The sequence below is a fragment of the Pectinophora gossypiella genome, unplaced genomic scaffold (genome assembly GCF_024362695.1).
Source record: "Pectinophora gossypiella unplaced genomic scaffold, ilPecGoss1.1 Pgos_134, whole genome shotgun sequence".
NCBI lineage: Eukaryota > Metazoa > Arthropoda > Insecta > Lepidoptera > Gelechiidae > Pectinophora > Pectinophora gossypiella.
Genome location: NW_026063223.1, coordinates 14,189 through 23,668, shown reverse-complemented (window position 1 = coordinate 23,668; position 9,480 = coordinate 14,189). Strand labels below are relative to the sequence as shown.

Sequence of the window (9,480 nt, the reverse complement as noted above, 5' to 3'; positions counted from 1 at the left end):
TAACTAGATGTCGCGTGGTTCGCTCGCAGCAAGCTGCTCGCGTGTCCTGTATTAGTTCGAAGCTTTGTATGGCGGCCATCTTGTTTTCGTGAAATCAAAAAAGTTCTAGGTGCTATAGTTTTGCCTGGCCGTAGGGTGACCCCTGATGCGGAGCAGTTTTCCAAGATGACGTTCCGATCACACCCCAATACATCATTTTTACCTCTTGAGACATTTTCTGGAAAAACAAAAAAATGTATGGCGGCCATCTTGTTTTTCGGCCATTTTGTTTTTTTTTTTCACTGGCGATAAAATTTGACCAAGACTTTAATAGGCTTCGTGAAAACAAAAAAGTTCCAGGTGCGATAGTTTCGCCAGGCTGTAGGGTGTCTCCCTGATGTGGAGCAGCTTTCGAAGATCGAAAAGTATTTCCATACTCAACATGATGTTTCGATCACATACCTTATACATCATTTTTACCCCCGAGGCATTTTCGGGAAAAACGAAAATTTTGTATGGCGGCCATCTTGTTTTTCCACCATTTTTGTTTTTTTTCAGCGGGGATTGGATTTGACTAAGATTTAAATATGTTTCGCGAAAGAAAAATTGCTCCAGGTTTTATAGTTTTGCCAGGCCGTAGGGTGTCTCCCTGATGCGGAGCAGTTTTTCAAGATCGAACAGTTTTTCCATACTCAGCTTGACGTTTCGATCACACCTCTCATACATCATTTTTACCTCCGAGACATTTTCTGGAAAAACGAAATTTTGTATGGCGGCCATCTTGTTTTTCCGCCATTTTGATTTTTTTTCACGGGCGATTGAATTTGACCAAGGTTTAAATATGTCTCGTGAAAACCAAATTGCTCCAGGTTTTATAGTTTTGCCAGGCCGTAGGGTGTCTCCCTGATGCGGAGCAGTTTTTCAAGATCGAACAGTTTTTCCATACTCAGCTTGACGTTTCGATCACACCTCTCATACATCATTTTTACCTCCGAGACATTTTCTGGAAAAACGAAATTTTGTATGGCGGCCATCTTGTTTTTCCGCCATTTTGATTTTTTTCACCGACAATACAATTTGACCAAGATTTAAATAGGTTTTCGAAAAAAAATTTGATCCAGGTATAATAGTTGCGCCAGGGCGTAGGGTGTCTCCCTGATGCGGAGCAGTTTTTCAAGATCAAGCAGCATTGAAATACTTAACATGACGATTCGATCACATTCCTATACATCATTTTTACCCCCGAGTTATTTTCAGGAAAAACGAAAAATTTGTATGGCGGCCATCTTGAATTTCCGCCATTTTGATTTTTTTTCACGGGCGATTGAATTTGACCAAGGTTTAAATAGGTCTCGTGAAATCAAAAAAGTTCTAGGTGCTATAGTTTTGCCAGGCCGTAGGGTGACCCCTGATGCGGAGCAGTTTTCCAAGATGACGTTCCGATCACACCCCAATACATCATTTTTACCTCTGAGACATTTCTGGAAAAACAAAAATTTGTATGGCGGCCATCTTGTTTTTTCGGCCATTTTGTTTTTTTTTTCACTGGCGATAAAATTTGACCAAGACTTTAATAGGCTTCGTGAAAACAAAAAAAATCCAGGTGCGATAGTTTCGCCAGGTCGTAGGGTGTCTCCCTGATGCGGAGCAGCTTTCGAAGATCGAAAAGTATTTCCATACTCAACATGATGTTTCGATCACATTCCTCATACATCATTTTTACCCCCGAGGCATTTTCGGGAAAAACGAAAATTTTGTATGGCGGCCATCTTGATTTTCCGCCATTTTATTTTGTTTTCACCGGCGATAAAATTTGACCAAGAATTAAATAGGTTTTATGAAAACCAAACAGTTCCAGGTGCGATAGTTTCGCCAGGCCGTAGGGTGTCTCCCTGATGCGGAGCAGCTATCGAAAATCCAGACGTATTTTCATACTTGACATGACGTTCCGATCACATTCCTATACATCATTTTTACCCCCGAGGCATTTTGAGGAAAAACGAAAAATTTGTATGGCGGCCATCATGTTTTTCCGCCATTTTGATTTTTTTTCACCCACGATAGAATTTGACCAAGATTTAAGTAGGAATTAAGAAAAAAGAATCGATCCAGGTGTGATAGTTTCGCCAGACTGTAGGGCGTCTCCCTGATGCGGAGCAGTTTTTCAAGATCTGGAAGTTTTCCCATACTCACCGGGAGGTCCCGATCACACCCCCCATACATCATTTTCACCCCCCGACGCTCCTTCTGGGAGAACAATTATGTCAGTGAGTGAGTGAGTGAGTCAGTGGGTTTGTAGCTATATATAATATAACTAGATGTTGCGTGGTTCGCTCGCAGCAAGCTGCTCGCGTGTCCTGTATTAGTTCGAAGCTATGTATGGCGGCCATCTTGTTTTTCCGCCATTGTTTTACCGCGATAGAATTGGACCAAGACTTAAATAGGTCTCGTGAAACCAAAAAAGTTCTAGGTGCTGTAGTTTTGCCAGGCCATGGGGTGTCTCCCTGATGCGGAGCAGTTTTCCAAGATGACGTTCCGATCACACCCCAATACATCATTTTTACCTCTGAGACATTTTCTGGAAAAACAAAAATTTGTGTGGCGGCCATCTTGTTTTTCGGCCATTTTGTTTTTTTTTCACTGGCGATAAAATCTGACCAAGACTTTAATAAGCTTCGTGAAAACAAAAAAGTTCCAGGTGCGATAGTTTCGCCAGGCTGTAGGGTGTCTCCCTGATGCGGAGTAGCTTTCGAAGATCGAAAAGTATTTCCATACTCAACATGATGTTTCGATCACATTCCTCATACATCATTTTTACCCCCGAGGCATTTTCGGGAAAAATGAAAATTTTGTATGACGGCCATCTTGTTTTTCCGCCATTTTGGTTTTTTTTTACCGGGGATTGGATTTGACCAAGATTTAAATATGTTTCGCGAAAGAAAAATTGCTCTAGGTTTTATAGTTTTGCCAGGCCGTAGGGTGTCTCCCTGATGCGGAGCAGTTTTTCAAGATCAAGCAGTATTGAAATACTCAACATGACGATCCGATCACATCCCTATACATCATTTTTACCCTCGAGGCATTTTCAGGAAAAACGAAAATTTTGTATGGCGGCCATCTTGTTTTTCCGCCATTTTGATTTTTTTTCACCGGCGATAAAATTTGACCAAGATTTAAATAGGTCTAGTGGAAAAAGAATCGTTCCAGGTGTGATACTTTTGCCAGGCCGTAGGGTGTCTTCCTGATGCGGAGCAGTTTTTCAAGATCGAGCAGTTGTTTCATATTAAACTTGACGTTCCGATCACACTTCCCATACATCATTTTTACCTCCGAGGCATTTTCGGGAAAAACGAAAATTTCGTATGGCGGCCATCTTGTTTTTCCGCCATTTTGGTTTTTTTTCACCGGGGATTGAATTTGACCAAGATTTAAATAGGTTTCGTGAAAAAAATATTGCTCTAGGTTTTATAGTTTTGCCAGGCCGTAGGGTGTCTCCCTGATGCGGAGCAGTTTTTCAAGATCGAGCAGTACTGAAATACTCAACATGACGATCCGATCACATCCCTATACATCATTTTTACCCTCGAGGCATTTTCAGGAAAAACGAAAATTTTGTATGGCGGCCATCTTGTTTTTCCGCCATTTTGGTTTTTTTTCACCGGCGATTGGATTCGACCAAGATTTAAATATGTTTCGCGAAAGAAAAATTGCTCCAGGTTTTCTAGTTTTGCCAGGCCGTAGGGTGTCTCCCTGATGCGGAGCAGATTTTGAAGATAGAGAAGTGTTTTCATACTCCACAAGACGTTCCGATTACATCTCCATACACAGTTTTTACTCCCGATGCATTTTCTGAAAAAACAAAATTTTGTATGGCGGCCATCTTGTTTTTCCGCCATTTTGATTTTTTTTCACCCACAATAGAATTTGACCAAGATTTAAATAGGTTTTGCGAAAAAAGATTCGTTCCAGGTATAATAGTTGCGCCAGACTGTAGGGTGTCTCCCTGATGCGGAGCAGTTTTCCAAGATCTGGAAGTTTTCCCATACTCACCGGGAGGTCCCGATCACTTTTCTCATACATTATTTTTACCCCCCGACGCTCCTTCTGGGAGAACAACCCTGTCAGTGAGTCAGTGAGTGAGTGAGTCAGTCAGTGGGTTTGTAGCTATATATATTATAACTAGATGTCGCGTGGTTCGCTCGCAGCAAGCTGCTCGCGTGTCTTGTTTTCCCGCCATTTTTTTACCGCGATAGAATTTGACCAAGACTTAAATAGGTGTCGTGAAATCAAAAAAGTTCTAGGTGCTATAGTTTTGCCAGGCCGTAGGGTGTCTCCCTGATGCGGAGCAGTTTTCCAAGATGACGTTCCGATAACACCCCTATACATCGTTTTTACACCCGACACATTTTCTGGACAAACAAAAATTTGTATGGCGGCCATCTTGTTTTTCCGCCATTTTGTTTTTGTTTCACCGGCGATAAAATTTGACCAGGATTTAAATAGGTATCGTGAAAACAAAAAAGTCCTAGGTGCGATAGTTTCGCCAGGCCGTAGGGTGTCTCCCTGATGCGGAGCAGATTTCAAAGATCGAGTAGTATTTCCATACTCAACATGACTATCCGATCAAATCCCTTATACTTCATTTTTACTCCCGAGGCTTTTTCTGAAAAAACCAAATTTTGTATGGCGGCCATCTTGTTTTTCCGCCATTTTGTTTTCTTTTCACCGGCGATAAAATTTGACCAAGATTTAAAAAGGTTTTGTGAAAAAAGAATCGTACCAGGTGCGATAGTTTTGCCAGGCCGTAGGGTGTCTCCCTGATGCGGAGCAGATTTCAAAGATCGAGAAGTACTTCCATACTCAACATGACATTCCGATTACACCCCCATACATTGTTTTTACCTCTAAGACATTTTTCTGAAAAAACAAAATTTTGTATGGCGGCCATCTTGTTTTTCCGCCATTTTTGTTTTTTTTCACCGGCGATTGAATTTGACCAAGATTTAAATATGTCATGCGAAAACAAAATTGCTCCAGGTTTTATAGTTTCGCCAGGCCGTAGGGTGTCTCCCTGATGCGGAGCAGTTTTTCAAGATCGAGAAAAATTTCCATAGTCAACGGGATGTTCCGATTACAACCCCATACACAGTTTTTACACCCGAGACATTTTCTGGAAAAACAAAAATTTGTATGGCGGCCATCTTGTTTTTCGGCCATTTTGTTTTTTTTCACCGGGGATAAAATTTGACCAAGATATAAATAGGTTTCGTGAAAAAAATATTGCTCCAGGTATTATAGTTTTGCCAGGCCGTAGGGTGTCTCCCTGATGCGGAGCAGTTTTTCAAGATGGAGCAGTATTGAAATACTCAACATGACGATCCGATCACATTCCTATACATCATTTTTACGCCCGAGGCATTTTCAGGAAAAAAGAAAAATTTGTATGGCGGCCATCTTGAATTTCCGCCATTTTGATTTTTTTTCAACTGCAATTAAATTTGACCAAGATTATAATAGGCCTGGTGGAAAAAATAATGTTCTAGGTGCGATAGTTTGGCCAGGCCGTAGGGTGTCTCCCTGATGCGGAGCAGATTTGAAGATAGAGAAGTGTCTCCATACTCAACAAGACACTCCGATTACACTCCCATACACAATTTTTACCCCTGAGACATTTTCCGGAAAAACAAAATTTTGTATGGCGGCCATCTTGTTTTTCCGCCATTTTGATTTTTTTTCACCCACAATAGAATTTGACCAAGATTTAAATAGGTTTTGCGAAAAAAAATTTGATCCAGGTATAATAGTTGCGCCAGACTGTAGGGTGTCTCCCTGATGCGGAGCAGTTTTCCATGATCTGGAAGTTTTCCCATACTCACCGGGAGATCCAGATCACACCCCCCATACATCATTTTTACCCCCCGACGCTCCTTCTGGGAGAACAACCCTGTCAGTGAGTCAGTGAGTGAGTCAGTCAGTCAGTACATGGGTTTGCAGCTATATATAATATAACTAGATGGTGCTAAGTGCGCTCGCTGCTAAAGCAGCTTCGCGGGCGTTGTACGTGGATTGACGTTTTCGTATAGTTTGTTTCGCATCACAGATTTGTAATAACTATTAAGACAGACACAAAAAGAAATAAAAAAAATGTGTAGGATATTGTTGGTTTATTTTATGTTATCAAAAAATAAAAATATAAAATTATATTCTCTCTCTCTCCCTTGCATTGTTCCCATATGGTGGTGGGGTCTTTTTTCCGAGTCTTTTCCTTCCACTTCGCTCTGTTGGATGTATCGTCTGCGGAAACATTGCAGGAACAAAGATCTTCTTTGATGACATCTGCTTCTTTGCCTTCTGTATTTCCTGTTAAAAATAAAATAATATTAATTTATTTATAATAACGTATATTTATAATAACGTATAGATATAATATCCTTTTCTTAGTCGATAGCGATACGTTTTTGCCAAAGTGGTCGTGGTCGTCATGTAACGTACCTAGATTCTTGTCACTATCACTATTGATTGCTGGCTGTCACACTGCTGCATTCATTGAAGAAGCTACCGACATCAGGCTTGGTTGATATAATACTATTGTATTAATAATCTCCTACGCAGTTTTTTGCCTTCTGCATTTCCTATAAATAAAATACATATTAAATATTATATATAATTAAATATTATATATAATTTCTTTTCCTTGGTCGATAGCGATACGTCTTTGCCAAAATAGTCGTGGTCGTCATGTAACGTACCTCGATATCTTGTAACTTTTGATTGCTGGCTGTCACACTGCTGCGTGCATTGAAGAACTTCAGGCTTGGTCGATTTTATTTTATTGCAATCATAATCTCCTACAAAGTTTATTGCATAAATAAAATACATATTAAATATTATATATAATTAAATATTATATATAATTTCTTTTCCTTGGTCGATAGCGATACGTCTTTGCCAAAATAGTCGTGGTCGTCATGTAACGTACCTCGATATCTTGTAACTTTTGATTGCTGGCTGTCACACTGCTGCGTGCATTGAAGAACTTCAGGCTTGGTCGATTTTATTCTATTGCAATCATAATCTCCTACAAAGTTTATTGCACTCTGCATTTCCTGTGAATAAAATATACAGGGTGTTAGTGACATTGTAACGAATACTGATGGGGATGATTCAGACCATGATTCTGAGTTCATATCAAGTGGAATTTTCCGTCGCAAAATTCATGATTTTTTTTTTAGTTATTTTAAATTATTTTCAATTCTATACTTTTGCGATGAAAAATTCCACTTGATATTAACTCAGAATAATCAGGTGAATCATCCCCCTCTGTATTCGGTACGATGTCACTTACACCCCGCACAAGTACATACTGTAGCCATACAAGTAGGTAAGGGTGTTAGTGACACCGTAACAAATACTGAGGAGGATGATTCAGACCATAATTCTGAGTTGAAATCAAGTGGAATTTTCAGTCGGAAAATTCATGAAAATTTTTGTTTTTTTTTAAGTTATTTTCTGTTCCATACTTTTGCGACGGAAAATTCCACTTGATATCATCTCATAATCATGGTCTCCATCATCCCTCAAAGTTTTCGTTACGATGTCACTAACACCCTGTATATTACATTTTTTTTCCTTAGTCTATAGCGATACGTTTATGTCAAAGTGGTCGTGATCGTCATGTAACGTACCTCGACATCTTGTTACTTTTGATTGCTGGCTGTCACACTGCTGCATTCTTTGAATGAGCGGCCAACATCAGGCTTGGTTTATATAATACTATTGTATTAATGATCTCCTATGCAGTTTTTTGCCTTCTGCATTTCCTGTAAATAAAATATATAATTAAATATTATATGTAATTTATTTTCCTTAGTCGATAGCAATACGTTTTTGCCAAAATAGTTGTGGTCGTCATGTAACGTACCTCGATATCTTGTTACTTTTGATTGCTGGCTGTCACACTGCTGCATTCATTGAAGGAGCTGGCAACATCAGGTTTGGTTTATATAATACTTTTGTATTAATGATCTCCTACGCAGTTTTTTGCCTTCTGCATTTCCTGTAAATAAAATATATAATTTATTTTCCTTAGTCGATAGCGATACGCTTTTGCCAAAATAGTCGTGGTCGTCATGAAACGTACCTCGATATCTTGTAACTTTTGATTGTTGGCTGTCACACTGCTGCATTCATTGAAGGGGCTGCTGACTTCAGGCTTGGTCGATTTTATTCTATTGCAATCATAAACTCCTACACAGTTTATTGCCATCTGCATTTCCTGTAAATAAAATATATATTAATTTTTTTTCCTTAGTCTATAGCGATACGTTTTTGCCAAAATAGTCGTGGTCGTCATGAAACGTACCTCGATATCTTGTAACTTTTGATTGCTGGCTGTCACACTGCTGCATTCATTGAAGGGGCTGCTGACTTCAGGCTTGGTCGATTTTATTCTATTGCAATCATGAACTCCTACACAGTTTATTGCCATCTGCATTTCCTGTAAATAAAATATATATTATTTTTTTTCCTTAGTCTATAGCGATACGTATTTGCCAAAGTGGTCGTGATCGTCATTTAACGTACCTCAATATCTTGTTACTTTTGATTGCTAGCTGTGACACTGCTGCATTCATTGAAATAGCGGCCAACATCAGGCTTGGTAGTACTATTGTATTAAAATCTCCTACGCAGTTTTTAGCATTGTGCATTTCCTGTTAAAAAAAATTAATGTTAATTTATATATATTAACTTTTATTTATAAATATATACATATATATCTTAGGTGATTTCCAAACTACCCAGGAGGTACACCCAGTAGCTCGCTTTTTTTCATGTGGTTCCCCCGCTAATCGAGGCCGCATCCACCTACTTATATGAGAAGTAGGTTCTATCTAATGAGTTAGCAATAGTCATTCAATAAGCAGAGAAATGTGAAAGAAAAAGCAATTTTTAGCTAAGGAATTTAAAATAAAAAGCAATTTTCAGCAATTAGCATGCAATAAGCAAAGCAATTACTCAGTAATTGTCAAACATAAGCGAGTTGTATAATTTAAAGATATTATTGACAATAACAAACACGTACCGAGTTTGTTAATACTTACATTGAGTTATCATCGCTAAGTTGACCAAATTATTAGTACAGGTTATCACATTCACTAAATGAAAATATGTGTTTTTATCAATTGTAACAATGCTTGCATGACCTAACCAACCGTTGGTGTTGTGGACGCCAATCTTCAAGAGACAAGTGGACGGGTGTGAGGAAAACTGGCAAGATGAACACGTCGGTGTGGGTGCGACTGGTGCACGGGAGAGAAGTGGAGCTAGTTGGCAGATGGAATTAGGCATCACTCTCTTGCTTCAGTTAAGTTCCACTCAGATCAGGTGGGTTGTCGCATGGATGAACATCGCATGGGTTGGAGTAATTCGGAGTAGAACTGTCCATGTTGTTCCCTTCATCGTAGGCACTTCAGTGGACTGTGGATCGATCAACAATAGTTA

The 9,480-nt window shown here is 39.3% G+C and overlaps 1 long non-coding RNA gene across 3 annotated transcripts; it reads right to left on the bottom strand.

Moving 5' to 3' along the window:
• Positions 1–6,016: 6,016 nt before the first annotated feature.
• On the bottom strand, positions 6,017–8,849 carry LOC126380849 (uncharacterized). Of its 3 annotated transcripts, XR_007568559.1 has the most exons (9): positions 8,563–8,849; positions 8,342–8,476; positions 8,120–8,254; positions 7,901–8,035; positions 7,665–7,799; positions 6,959–7,085; positions 6,729–6,827; positions 6,472–6,611; positions 6,017–6,339 (listed from the first exon to the last, which is right to left on the bottom strand). It is a non-coding gene; the product is annotated as an uncharacterized LOC126380849 (long non-coding RNA). The 3 variants fall into 3 exon arrangements; XR_007568558.1 differs by lacking the exon at positions 6,729–6,827 and having other exon boundaries at positions 6,021–6,339; positions 8,563–8,845; XR_007568560.1 differs by lacking the exons at positions 6,729–6,827; positions 8,120–8,254 and having other exon boundaries at positions 8,563–8,848.
• Between the last annotated feature and the right edge of the window lie 631 nt (positions 8,850–9,480).